A 13,550-nucleotide genomic window follows, 5' to 3' on the forward strand; every position below is an offset into this window, starting at 1 on the left:
ATGGTTTTAATAGGTTTTCAGTTGTTTTTCTGTTTCTTTTTAGTTGTTCCTGTTGGCTCATCTGGAGCTGATACTTTGGCGGTAAATCAATCTCTCTCGGGAGACCAGCCACTTGTCTCTCGTGACGGAAACTTTGAAATGGGCTTCTTTAAACCAGGTGAGTCTCCCAACTATTACATCGGAATTTGGTACAAAAAGACAAGAATTACCAGTGAAACAGTGGTCTGGGTAGCAAATAGAGATGCACCCGTCTCAGACAAATTCTCTTCTGAAATGAAAATAATAGATGGTAGCTTGGTGCTCTTAGATGCTAAGTCAAACACCCAAATTTGGTCGACAAACACGAGCTCTACTGCTGCTACACATGCATCAGTTGTTCTGCTTGATGATGGTAATTAGTTTTAAGATACGGACAAAAGTCAAGCCCACCAATTTGGCAAAGTTTTGATCATCCAACGGATACTTTCTTGCCTGGTGGTAAGTTGGGATACAATAAGAGTACAAATACAAAGCAGGTTCTTACTTCATGGCGAAATAAGGATGATCCTGGGATGGGACTCTTCTCTTTAGAGCTTGACCCAAATGAAAGGCAGTATCTGATCAAGTGGAATACATCTGTAGTGTATCGGGCTAGTGGTAGTTGGAATGATCAAGATTATCAATTTAGCTTAGTGCCTGAAATGAGGTCTAATTATATCTACAATTTCAGCTACGTTGATAATGAAAATGGGAGTTATTTCACTTATTCTTTATACAATCCTTCAATTATTTCAAGATTAATTATAGACCTCTCAGGACAGATAAAACAGCTGTCATGGATGGACAGCACCGGGCAGTGGAATTTGTTTTGGTCTCAGCCACGAGCAATTTGTGATGTTTATGGAGTCTATGGGGCATTTGTTGTTTGCAATCAGCAGATGTTGTCATCCTGTTATTGTTTGACTGGTTTCAAGCCTAAATCACAGAGTGATTGGAATCTGGGCGATTTCTCTGGTGGGTGTGTGAGAAAAACGGAAACATATTGTAGTGATAAGACAGAGAAACCGATGTTCATCTTAGGTTATTTGGAAGAAAGCTTTCTTCTGAATTTCCTGAAAATGAATCCCTGCAAATTGATGAAACAGAATGCAGAAGTTCTTGCTTGGACTACTGTATCTGTAATGCGTATACTTTTATATCCAATATATGCATGCATTGGAATCGTGAAAACTTGAATAACATATCATTTGTGTTTTCTTCGAACAGATCATATACATATAAAATCTACATCAAAGTTGCGTCTAAAGATGTTCCAAGTCTTATAAAGAATAGTCATAAAAAGATTAGGGAGGTCATAGGTGCAATAGCCAGGACTGTTGCAGGTGTGGTGTTCATATTGGGTGTAATTTTGCTCATAATCCGAATAAAACAGAGGACATTAGTTGGAAAAACGACAACGCCAGGATCGTTGGTGTAGGGGTATGGTACTAAACCCGGTTTTACGACCCTAAATTTATTATGTTTGGCTTATTTTATTATATGGACTAATACAATGTTATTGGGCTGAGAGGGTTTTGTGGAGGTAACCCTAACTGGGCTAGGCCCATTAGGGTACCATGATGGTGGCCATGAGGCTCCCTATATAACGAGGTCTCCACCTCCTTATTAGGGGTTGGTCATTCTCAATAAGAGCCACCACCATATTTTTGTGTCTGTGAACAAGAGATCCTGGAGATTTCTTAGCGGTCACCTCCACACCCCCAAAAAGTCATTGCAGATCCCAACCAGCCGGAGAAGAAGATCAAGACGTGGTTCGTTCATCTCGAAATCCGTGGAAACATCGTCATGTATCAGGTCAGATTCATCTCGTGTTTCGACAATGGCGCCATCCATGGGACGGCAATGAACCACGCTTCGCTTCTCGTCTCGGCCCTCCGATCTGTTCATCAATATCTCGGGTCTACGGTTTCTTCTTTCAGATATGTTCTATGGAAATCCAAAAATCCGTAGATCTAAAAAATACTTCCAGATCTGGAAATACACAGGAAGAAATACCACCGAACTTTTGGGGAAAACCCTTAGATCTGTGTTTTTTCTAAGTGAAATATACCAAATCTAGTTATGATTTTTTAAGATCTGGGTTCGTTTGAGCAACAGTCACACTTCATATTCATAGATCTATAAATCCTATTAGATCTGTTGGTTTTACATAAAACCTACCTGATGTGGATATTCAAAATCTCTAGATCGTGCGCGCCACCGCGGATCAAAATCGCTCCTTGTGGATCAACTTCGGATTCCGCATGCGCGCTCCCGGCGATCACTCTACGCCACAGCGGGATGCATGCGCGCTCCCGGCGATCACTCCACGCCACAGCGGGTCGCATGCGCGCTCCCGGCGATCACTCTACGCCACAGCGGGTCGCATGCGCGCTCCCGGCGATCACTACACGCCACAGCGGGTCGCATACGCGCTCCCGGCGATCACTCTACGCCACAGCAGGTCGCATGCGCGCTCCCGGCGATCACTCTACGCCACAGCGGGTCGCATGCGCGCCCCCGGCGATCACTCTACGCCACAGCGGGTCGCATGCGCGCCCCCGGCGATCACTCTACGCCACAGCGAATTGCATGCGCGCTCCCGGCGATCACTCTGCGTCACAGCGGGTCGCATGCGCGCTCCTGGCGATCACTCTACGCCACAGCGGGTCGCATGCGCGCTCCCGGCGATCACTCTACGCCACAGCGGGTCGCATGCGCGCTCCCGGCGATTACTCTACGCCACAGCGGATCGCATGCGCGCTCCCGGCGATTACTTTACGCCACAGCTCACGCATATCACATGCTCATGAAGACAGCCAAAACCTATGCTCGTGGCGCATATCACATGCTCACGCATCACGCATGCTCACGCATCTCATATGCTCACGCATCACATATGTTATTGGGCTTCACGTACGCTCATGCATATTAGATGCTCACGCATCATGCACGCTCACGCACCACATTTGCACGTGAGAATAAAGGAGACATTGCGCAGACCGCGCGTAAGCGACATAACAAATGAACAGTCTAATCCAAATCAGGATAAGAACAACCATGATTGTACTCACATGGCTACGCGCCATACTTAAAGGTTGAGAATCCTCATAATATCCCATATGGCTACGCGCCATACTTAAAGGTTGGGAATCCTCATAATATCCCATATGGCTACGCGCCATACTTAAAGGTTGGGAATCCTCATAATATCCCATATGGCTACGCGCCATACTTAAAGGTTGGGAATCCTCATAATATCCCATATGGCTACGCGCCATACTTAAAGGTTGGGAATCCTCATAATATCCCATATGGCTACGCGCCAAACTTAAAGGTTGGGAATCCTCATAAACCCATAGGCCACGCGCCAAGCTTAAAGGTTGGGCACACCTCATAATTTGCCCGAGGATGGGAACCATGCAATACATCCACTTTTAGTTGACATGTTTTTGCAGGTTCGGCTACGAGCCGCACAAACACCTATGACATCATTATTATTATCCGGCCATTTGTGCCTCCATTATTATTTTGAAAACAGGCCGGGATATTCATCCTGCGCGGAGGAGGCCCTTGTGGGCCAGTCATTATCATCATTTTATAGCTCGTAAGTCGCCTCGCGCGCAAGCTTTTATTTTTCTTATAGCTCGTAAGACGCCTCGCGCGCAAGCTTCTATTATTCTTATAGCTCGTAAGAGGCCACGCGCGCAGGCTTCATTATTCTCATAGATCCGTAAGTCGCCTCGCGCGCAGGCTTCATTATTTTTACAGCTCGTAAGTCGCCTCACGCGCGCAAGCTTTATTATTCATATAGCTCGTAAGACGCCACGCGCGCAGGCTTCATTATTCTCATAGATCCGTAAGTCGCCTCGCGCGCAGGCTTCATTATTTTTACAGCTCGTAAGACGCCTCACGTGCGCAAGCTTTTATTATTCTTATAGCTCGTAAGACGCCACGCGCGCAGGCTTCATTATTCTCATAGATCCGTAAGTCGCCTCGCGCGCAGGCTTCATTATTTTACAGCTCGTAAGTCGCCTCACGCGCGCAAGCTTTATTATTCATATAGCTCGTAAGACGCCTCGCGCGCAGGCTTCATTATTCTCATAGATCCGTAAGTCGCCTCGCGCGCAGGCTTCATTATTTTTACAGCTCGTAAGACGCCTCACGCGCACAAGCTTTTATTATTCTTATAGCTCGTAAGACGCCACGCGCGCAGACTTCATTATTCTCATAGATCCATAAGTCGCCTCGCCCGCAGGCTTCATTATTTTACAGCTCGTAAGTCGCCTCACGCGCGCAAGCTTAATTATTCATATAGCTCGTAAGACGCCTCGCGCGCAGGCTTCATTATTCTCATAGATTCGTAAGTCGCCTCGCGCGCAGGCTTCATTATTTTTACAGCTCGTAAGACGCCTCACGCGCGCAAGCTTTTATTATTCTTATAGCTCGTAAGACGCCTCGCGCGCAGGCTTCATTATTTTTACAGCTCGTAAGACGCCTCACGCGCGCAGGCTTCATTATTTTTACAGCTCGTAAGACGCCTCACGCGCGCAAGCTTTTATTATTCTTATAGCTCGTAAGACGCCTCGCGCGCAAGATTTTATTATTCTTATAGCTCGTAAGTCGCCTCGCGCGCAAGCTTTATTGTTCTCATAGCTCGTAAGTCGCCTCGCGCGCAGGCTTTTATTATTCGGCGTGCTATATCTTATTCATGCTAGTGCACCATCATTATCATAAAAACCACAACACGTCACCATCATGAAGAAAACCTCCCAAAACTCAAAGACAATAAAGATAAGGCCGAAGAGAAGAAAAGGGAAAAAACCGCCTCACGCCCTAACACACCTCATAAAGTCCAACGCTCCACCTAAACGCTTGCGCGCCCAGGAGCAACTCTGGACTTGGGGGGGGGGCTTGTAGGGGTATGGTACTAAACCCGGTTTTTACGACCCTAAATTTATTATGTTTGGCTTATTTTATTATATGGACTAATACAATGTTATTGGGCTGAGGGGGTTTTGTGGAGGTAACCCTAACTGGGCTAGGCCCATTAGGGTACCATGATGGTGACCATGAGGCTCCCTATATAAGGAGGTCTCCACCTCCTTATTAGGGGTTGGTCATTCTCAATAAGAGCCACCACCATATTTTTGTGTCTGTGAACAAGAGATCCTGGAGATTTCTTAGCGGTCACCTCCACACCCTCAAAAAGTCATTGCAGATCCCAACCAGCCGGAGAAGAAGATCAAGACGTGGTTCGTTCATCTCGAAATCCGTGGAAACATCGTCATGTATCAGGTCAGATTCATCTCGTGTTTCGACAGTTGGTGGCATTTGCCTACAGAGATTTAAAAATAGCCACCAAAAATTTCTCAGATAAACTTGGGGGAGGTAGTTTTGGTTCTATTTTTAAGGGGATACTGCATGATTCATCCATTGTGGCAGTGAAAAGGCTGGAAGGTGTCAGCCAAGGTGAAAAGGAGTTCAGGAGTGAAGTTGGCACGATTGGGATAATCCAGCATGTTAATATCGTACGCCTTTGTGGGTTCTGCGCACAGGGTAAAAGTAGATTGTTGGTGTATGATTACATGCCAAATGGTTCTCTAAATTCTCATCTTTTCTTTGAAAAACAAGATAATGTTCTAACATGGAATACAAGATATCAGATTGCACTTGGAATTGCCAGAGGGTTGGTTTATCTTCATGAGAAATGCAGAGATTGTATAATCCACTGTGACATAAAGCCAGAAAACATTCTTTTGGATCTCGATTTCTGTCCGAAGATAGCAGATTTTGGTCTGGCAAAGCTCATGGGCAGAGACTTCAGTAGGGTTTTGACAACTATGAGAGGGACTCGAGGGTATCTAGCACCGGAATGGTTATCGGGGTTGGCTGTCACTGCCAAAGCAGATGTTTATAGCTACGGAATGATGCTGTTTGAGTTGATAACCGGTAAGAGAAATTCCCAGCAACATGAAGATTTGAATTTTACATTCTTCCCTAGTTTGGCGGCAAATATTGTGGTGGAGGGAGGTGATATCCTTAGCTTGTTAGACAGTAGGTTGAATAGGGAAGCTAGTGCTGAACAAGTCACCAAAATTTTCAAAGTTGCTTATTGGTGTATACAAGAAGAGGAAGAGAACAGGCCTTCAATGAGTCAGGTGGAACATATTCTTGAAGGGGTTTCGGATGTGAGCATGCCTCCAATCCCGCATTCTGTCAAGTTTTTTGCTGATGACACAGAGGATGTTCTTTTCTTCAAGCAATCTTCTCAATCGGGAATTCACAAGTGTAGTTCAAATTTACCGTTGAGTGGATCATCTTGAAAATAAGCATCTTTATCTTTGGATTATAGCTGGTTATACATGTATGAATAGTAATAGTGAGGCTTGTTAAGAATATCAAATATCATAATATTAATGTGTAATGTAGTGTCGTATTGGGTAATGCCAAGTAGCATGTAACGTGCATATGTACTGTTGGGGATATATTTTTAAATAGACATTTAAATGTACTTTTGGTTGGGTCTTTGGAAAAGAGAGCAAAGCTTTTTGTTTAAAACATCGTCCAAAATAGCAACAGCATGAAAACATAATATGTAAATCGTAGATTGACAAGTAATTAAAAATTATAAAATGTCAAATTAAATAGTTTAAATAATTGCAATACAACCCTCAAAATATTATATATATATATATATATATATATATATATATATAATAGGTTATCATAGAGTGAGAATTAATAAAAGCGTTCCGAATTCGACCTCATATTTAATTTAAGCCGTGTGATAAGCAAAGCAGATATATAAAATCATTACTCTTTGTAATTATTTATTTGGGGATTTCAAGCAAACAGCGAGTTGGACATCTTCAATCGGTACCTAAAATTATCTGTTCATCATCTTCAGTCTGATAATCATCTTCAATCGGTACCTCAAAATCATTTGTTCATCATCTATTCTCTTCAGGTATCATTCGATTTTCATTCAAATCTCACAACTTGTATTTATTAGCCGTGAGGGTCTTGACTGAAAATTTTAGTTTATGTGTGATATAGGAAAAACAGTGATTAGGATTGTGGGTTGATTATGCTCTGTGATGGAAGATTGAGGGAAGTGAATTGTCTTGAGAACATGGATGTTCATTACATTTGTGCTTGTACTAAGGTCGGTTGTTACTTTCATTTATTTATGTCAATATGTTTTTAGTAAAGCGATCGAGGAGCTTGGTATACCCTCAAATCTGTTTGTTCGACCTGTTTTGTACGTTAATTACTTAAAATTGGAATGGGCCGAAAGTTGCCCAAAGTGTTGTTGTAATACATCAACTAGAGGTGTACAAAACACAGGCACGAACCAGTTTGGTCAAAGTTGGGCAACACCAGTTTGAGGAGAAACCGGTTCGGGTCATAAAACCGGTTTTGGAACAATATATTCAAGCCCATACAAATCGGCTTGGTTGGGTTGAAACCGGTTGTTAACTTTAATACCGAATCATTTCTACCCGAATCCATTTTCATCAGAATTAGGATGGTGTTTGATTGTTAGGTTTATGAATCAAGGAATGACATTGGTATCTATTAAAAGGTTTTGTTTGCTTTTTTTTTCTGAGTAGAATACATCTTATTTCTTGTGCTGCTACTTGATCTATGGTTATTTAAATTGGTGTTTTGGACACTATGACTGTTAATCCGGATGAGGTGATTTGTTTTGAAATAATTAAGCAGCCTAATGATTTTAATATTATCTTGATGAGAGTTTTATTCACATTTGGAATAACCGGTATATGTAAGAATCCATTCATTTCTTCTGGATTTAGGGTACCCTAACTACTGTTTCTAAATATTAATAAAAGCATCACAAAAGTAGTTAGTTTCTGTTTTTGTAATGTTGTTAGCACATTTAATCAATATTTTTGTTTTACCCGCGCATACAAACTTTTTGTTATATAGTGATCTATGGTTATTTACTTCAAATTTCTTATCTTTCTTTTATTGAATGAATGCATATAAACATGGAAAGCTCATAGCATTTAAAGTTAAGTTAAGTAGCAACCTTTAAATGCATTTTTGTAACTTAATTCTCATTATCTGAATAATATTAATTGTTACAGTAAAGAGGAAATTTCACAACATTAACTCACTTCAAAGCATAAAGGTAAGCAACTCTTCTATCCATCAAACGGATGAAATCAAAATATAGATAGTTAAAATGGAAGCGAGTCAAATGGACAAAATAAGCACTACAAAAAAGATTGGTTTCTGGGACTAAAAAATTAGTCTCTAATACTCCTCAATCAGCACCTAATGGTTATTGGGAACTGAATTGCCAGTCCCCAACCAGTAACGAATGCCTAGTCCTAGATAATGGTTTTAGTAACTAAAAATCAGTCCCCTTTGTGTGGCACCAACAGGGACGAACAGTCAGTCTCCGATTCATAAAAATTTAGTCCTCAATTAGTTGGTTGGTACCATATCATTTCAGTCCCCGATACATTTTTGCAGTGACTACAAGTCAGTCCCGAATACTATGATATTTCAGTCACTAATGTAAAACTTTAGGGACTAAATATTAGTTCTCTAAACATGCTATATTGTCTCTAATATGTTATGGCAAATCATGATTATATATCAAATTAGTCTCTAATAAGATGTTTTAAAGATTGAGAATTAGTCTCTACACCCCTTGATTTAAGTTATTATGCTGCTTTCAGAGACTGAAAACTAATCTAAGATATGTCAGTTTAGTCACATATATGTTTCTTTAATGTCTAAAAATCAGTCTCAATCAACGAATTTTTTATGTAAATATTTAAAATCCTAATTATACAAGCATAATACAATAAATACTCAATTAACTGAGGCAAAACATGACAAATATTTGTTTTTCCTGAACTTTAAACAATAATATCAATGAAACCTAAAACAATAAGTATCCAAGTTGGTACAAATTAAAGTGTTTCGGTTCTCATGATCTCCAATGTAGTCTCTTTCTTCATTTTCTCCCTTTTGATCATAATGATTGTAAATACGGTTTAAATATCATCCACCACCGTCAAGCCTTAAGTAGTATTCTGGAGATCCATAATGCATGTAAAGGTGTTAACCAATTTAAACAAACACACAATAAGAAATTTATAAATGATCATATCACCTTTTGAATTGTTTATGCCATATGGTGTTTCATGAGAAGGCAAGCTTCAAAAGGAATTTTATTTGTGCATTGTTGACCATTTAGTATTGTAGCCTTTTTTTTTAATTTCTTAATCCACCTGCATACATGTTAGAATTTATATTCTTAATATGTAAGAACGAATAATCTTATTTAATTGTACAATGTACCAAAGGGCATGCGGTTAAGGATTAAAACCAAAGCAAATGTAGATAAAGATGCGGACTTAGAAATATGTTTAGAGTGTGTGTTTAAAGATAAAAAATAGTTAAACTATACAGTCACCTGTAAAGTGAAGGCCAAGGAAGAGTTCACACTAAAATCTTCAAATGAATAGTTCCATATGTGGCCTGTAATAGAACTGTATTGTAGTTACTTACAAGTGGTTATTAGACGTGTTCTGTAACATATCTCAGTTTTAGGTTCAACCTGCATATGTGGCCAAATATACTTGTTATAAACTAAATAGTGATAACAAATGCATCTCAAAGTTTAGATGGCATTAAAAGATATGCAATTGCAGGTGAAAAAGATGATATATTTACATGCACCTAAACATACTTAAACTTACAATGTCAGTTGAGAGCATAAAAAACGATTGATCAAACCATAACCTAGAAACTGAACCATTATGTTTGCATATAATATTGTGATTGCAAAAAGAAAAAATATGTGAATATATATGAATTAAATAATAAAGAGCTGAGCTTGAGCCTTATAAAGAGAGCTCGAAATAAGCCAAGCTCAAGCTCGGCTCATTGACACTCCTAAATGAATGCGAGTTTCGATATCAGACTTCTTGATGAACACTAAATTCCTTACAACAATTTTCTTGCTTAAGCTCGTTATTAAAGACTAAATCTAATAACCTGGTGCAAAAAATCAAGTTTCGGACATTAAAAATTAAAAGCTTTACAAGAGGCAATATTAACCAACACTCTAGATGTATGCAATTTGTGTTGGGTCTTTTGAAACAAATAATAGTATGTTTTCCCCACAAGAAACAGAGAACAAAAAGCTATAATTTTAAAGGCTTGCTTTGGCTTAAATGTAATTAGACATTAAAGGTAAGACAATTATGAAAATGACGTATATAAAGACAGAAAGTGTTGACGCAAGAACTTACTTAACGAACGATCAGATCTAATGACGGAGACCAGCATCACGAATGGTAACAAGGGCAGCCGGAAGTAGTTGAGGATGAACCGAATTCTATAGATCCGTGGATGGGATCTAGCGATTGGCGTCGAGCAATGGTGGCGTGTAAGTGGTTCATCGGCCTTTGTGAAGGAGAGCGCTGGAGATTGGGGGAGCAGTTGAATATATTTTGAGGTGCGTAGTGAAAGGTCGATTTGGGGGGAAATTCAATATATTTGATGAAATGTGGGTTAAATAAGGGGGAATTATTTTTATAGCATTCTCAATCCGTTCTCTAAAATTATGTGAGAGGGGTTCGCAAATTATATGGTATGGTTATGAGTGTCGTGAGTATAGAAGAGATAAAATTTATACGGGAAAGTTAAATTTGGGGTTTCACTGTATATGCTATATAATTTTTTAATATTTTTATAAAGTAGATGTGAGTGAAAAAGAGAGAAAATATGATGATAAAGGTATAACAAATATTGTTTAATTAAACAGGAGAGAGAAAATACAGTGTTTTTTAATGTAATTATATGATATATATAAATATAAGGTAGGAAACGGGCTGGGAATGCTCTTATGAAGGGGAATAAACAATTTTTGTAAACTTCAAACAAAAAATAATAATTGTTTTAGATGTAAATAAAACTTATAATACATATTATAATTTAAACTCATATGTATGGTTTATAAAAGTATAATAGATATGAAAAACAAAAACATTTGATTTTGTTACGCAAGCTTTGACCTTAAGGTTGAAAATCCCTCATGGTGTATTTTAGACCAAATAATTTAATTTGAAAAAACCAAATTATTATTTAAGTATTATACTGTCTACAATCACAATTATCAATTTTATTATAATACACGTTAAATGTTTTGGGCCAACCTAACACATGCTTTGACCTACACAAATTTACTGTCTTGATCCGTTACACAAACATACTGTTTTGTTCCGTTTGACTAGGGTCTAGGGGTTAACATGAACCGGGCAAGATCTTTCTAACCCGAATTGGTCATACCCACTTAGAATACAAGAGGGTCGGTTCCAGGTTCCTGTGATTAACAAAAAATTTGTTCCAAGTATGCTCGATAGGAAGTTGAAAATACCCTTGAAGACCTGTTTTGTATGATTTATTTAGTTTTTCATCACCTATATTATTGTCTCTATTAGCATTATGATTTAGTACAATAATTTAGTATGATTTTCATGCACATCATATTTATATTTAGTTTCAATAAATTAAAACTAAGAAAGATTCTTGTGGTTTTAGTTTGTGGTCCGTTTCACATTTTAGTGTTGCGATATGATATTATGACTGTAACAAACTTATATGGCCCATTTACCACTTTATTAACAAAATCTGTTGTGGCTTAGCTTTAGCTCGTAACAAGCAGTCTTGTCTATACTAGATTACTCAAGTAACACGGGTCCATGTAATCATGAGACCCATAGAGGCAGACTCTTTTATATATGGGACCTGAATGCAGTTTCAAGGGCCAGTTTCCGATTTTCTGGTTCCATTATTTCCACCAAAACGGGTCTTTGGTTTTCTCGGGTCTGACCAATGCACAAACCTGCGTTTGACCCACAGATGCACACAATATTATAGAATCTGGGATCATTTGTTAATCATATTAGATCTATGCCTGAGTACTTCCCGTGCAGGTCCGAACAATTGCACTTTTGCCTCCTACAGCTTGTATGATTTTATTATCCTTTGACTTAGGGTTGCCTCCATGGGAAGTAGTCACTATCCTTCCTGTTGGATCAGCACTACTAGGTTTTGCATTAACATGTGCTGAACTAAATATGCATCCAGTATTGTATTGTTGTTCTTATATCTAGAGATTGATATAACTTTTTGTTTGTTTTAGTGCAGGGCCTTATTTTACTTGATAACATAAAAATGTGATGCGATAACAGAGTGGTGGTGTTGGCTTGGTAGTTGGGCAGTGTTGCATTTGTAGTGCTGGTGGCTGGCACGGTGGAAGCGCATAAAAGTTCTCATTTTGTGATTTTTTTCTTAGAAAGCAATCTGGGTGTTAAACAGCTAACACTGTGAGAAAACAAAAAAGAAAAGAAATAGAGGGGGGTTGGTTTCGTTAGCAATTAGTTTTTTAATATGTGATAAGTTTTCTTCAGTAAAGTTAACCCGTTGTATGGTTTGTAAAGCCAAGTATGTATTAAGGTAGCTGGAAAACAGCCAAATACAGTTACTTGTATAGTTATGTTGAGTTAACCGGACTGGGACAAATATAAATTCTTTTGTATTAATGTAATCGTCACATTCTCTCTTTGATGTTCCCGTCCACCGGACGGGTAAAGTACTAGTTATTACTATAACAAGCAATTATCTAAATCCATATCATTGTCTTCATCAGCTTGAGTCAACCCATGTATTTTTTTTTTGTTTTTCTGCTTTTAATTCACCTGTCTTGGCACGTATATGTCTCATGTGTTCTTGCATTTGATACCATTGTATCGTTTATAAATTTAATATAAAATATATGTAACGATGTACGTTTTATCGATACCCAAATCCGTTATAAACCAATGTTGTCTGTCTTGTTCGTTTATGTCGTTAGAATATTTATTTTAGTTGTATATTTTAAAACTAGGGCTTATCGTCGAGACTCCTTGTGGAACTACTAACGCGTTCGCTTTAATCGCCTTCCCATTACCGTCGTTGCATCACTGTCTACCTTATTCTTTAAGGTAAGTAATCGCATCCCCTTTTTCCTTTTATTTCGATCTGGGAGCATTATGCGTATTAGAAATTATTATTATTATTATACTATTATACTCAAACCAATTCCAATATTTGCATGGCTGTGGTATTGCTCAATTGATTGTTGATTGTTATATGAATTATGTGTTTATTGTTTTATGTTTGGTTGGTATCCCATCCTCATTCTCATCCTCATACTATGATCATACGCTGTCCGAGTAGACATGTCCGAATCTAATGGCATGTTCGAAAAGACACATTTGTTTACTTTTATTTTATGTTGTTTATTGGTTACGAATTCGTCCGAGTAGATATGCTCGTAATCTAGTGGCATGATCGAAAAGACACTCATTCTTGTTTATATTAATTGGTGTTATTCACAAATGCAAGGAATTGTTTATTTCTCACTATTATTATTATTATTATTATTATTATTATTATTATTATTATTCTAAACTGTGGTTACTCGCTCAACATGTGTTGTT

General features: G+C 38.6%; 1 pseudogene; it reads left to right on the forward strand.

The window, feature by feature from the left end:
- LOC143548240 (G-type lectin S-receptor-like serine/threonine-protein kinase At2g19130 pseudogene) lies at positions 1-6,344 on the forward strand (annotated as a pseudogene).
- Positions 6,345-13,550: the final 7,206 nt, after the last annotated feature.

This window comes from Bidens hawaiensis, unplaced genomic scaffold (assembly GCF_021521415.1).
Source record: "Bidens hawaiensis isolate Kalapana, Puna unplaced genomic scaffold, B.hawaiensis_p1.1 tig00014981_1, whole genome shotgun sequence".
Lineage (NCBI taxonomy): Eukaryota > Viridiplantae > Streptophyta > Magnoliopsida > Asterales > Asteraceae > Bidens > Bidens hawaiensis.